Source organism: Mus caroli, chromosome 7 (assembly GCF_900094665.2).
Source record: "Mus caroli chromosome 7, CAROLI_EIJ_v1.1, whole genome shotgun sequence".
In the NCBI taxonomy this organism is placed as follows: Eukaryota; Metazoa; Chordata; class Mammalia; order Rodentia; family Muridae; genus Mus; species Mus caroli.
Genome location: NC_034576.1, coordinates 78,102,026 through 78,103,482, shown reverse-complemented (window position 1 = coordinate 78,103,482; position 1,457 = coordinate 78,102,026).

Genomic DNA, 1,457 nt, shown 5'->3' with positions numbered 1-1,457 from the left:
CCTCCCTCCCTCCCTCCTTCCCTCCCTGCCTCCCTCTCTTCCTTCCTTCCTTCCTTCCTTCCTTCCTTCCTTCCTTCCTTCCTAAATTAGATATTTTCTTTATTTACATTTCAAATGTTATCCCCTTTTCTATTTTCCTTTCTGAAAATCCCCTATCCCTTCCCTCCTCCCCCTGCTCCCCAACCCATCCACTCCCATTCCTGGTTCTGGTATTCCCCTATACTGGGGCATAGAACCTTCACAAGAGCAAGGGTCTCTCCTCCCATTGATGGCCGGCTAGGCCTTCCTTTGCTACATATGCAGCTAGAGCCATGAGTTCCACCATGTATTTTCATTGGTTGGTGGTTTAGTCCCAGGGAGCTATGGGGGTACTGATTAGTTCATATTGTTGTTCTTCCTATGGGGCTGCAAACCCCCTTCAGTTCCTTGGGTACTTTCTCTAGTTCCTTCATTGGGGACCCTGTGCTCCATTTAAGGAGTCTGGCAGGTTTCTTCTTCTGCCATGTGGATACATGTTGTCAGGGTCGGTGGCAAATGCCCGGCCATCATGCTGGCCAAAGGGTTTTTAATTTTTTTTTGTTTTTAATTTTTATTATGTTTTAAAATAGAAGCTCAAACATTATTATTATTTTGTAAAAATGTCATGATTAAGGTATTACACCAAATGGTGCCAAACTTGATCCCTTTTCATTCTTGGAACCAGTGGATGGTAGAGAACTCTGTCTGCACTGAAGGAAGGTTCATGCCTGGCCAAGAATGGAAGAAGGGAGAAGGACTCAAACCAGCTGTCAACTCATTTGAGTCTGGAAATCATAGATACAGGAGAAAGAAAGGAGAGGGAGGAGTGAGCTTATAAAGGGGGCAGTCATGTGATTTTTAGGGATGGATGGGGCTTTATTTTTTAGCTGAGCAAAACATAACAGGTCTATTTACAAATACATACACTCACATTCACACACACACACACACATTCATACTCTTGCACATACATTTACACTCATGCACACACACATGCACACATACATTCATACACACACTCCTCATTCACATACACTCATGTATAGATACACACCATGCAAACACACACTCATGCACAATTACTCACACTGCATATACATACGCTCATGCACACATACACACACTTATGTATACATAGTCACTCATACATGCATATAAATGTAATAGTAAAATAAAATGTTCTAGATTACACTCTCTTATTTTGCCTATTTTAGGCAGTAACAGATTTCATGGGTGTCACTGTCTCTATATCTGGTATCCAGAGCAGGGACCTCTGCCTCCGGCCCAATGATGCATGGCATTTGGGAGGTTTGTGCTTATAACAGATGGAACCTATTTCAACTGGGAGAAATGTTTGTTTGTTTGCTTCCTTGCTTCCAGAGCAGAAAAAGACAGAATCTTAGGAAAGCAGAGCAGAGGTGGGGATAACTCCAAATGCT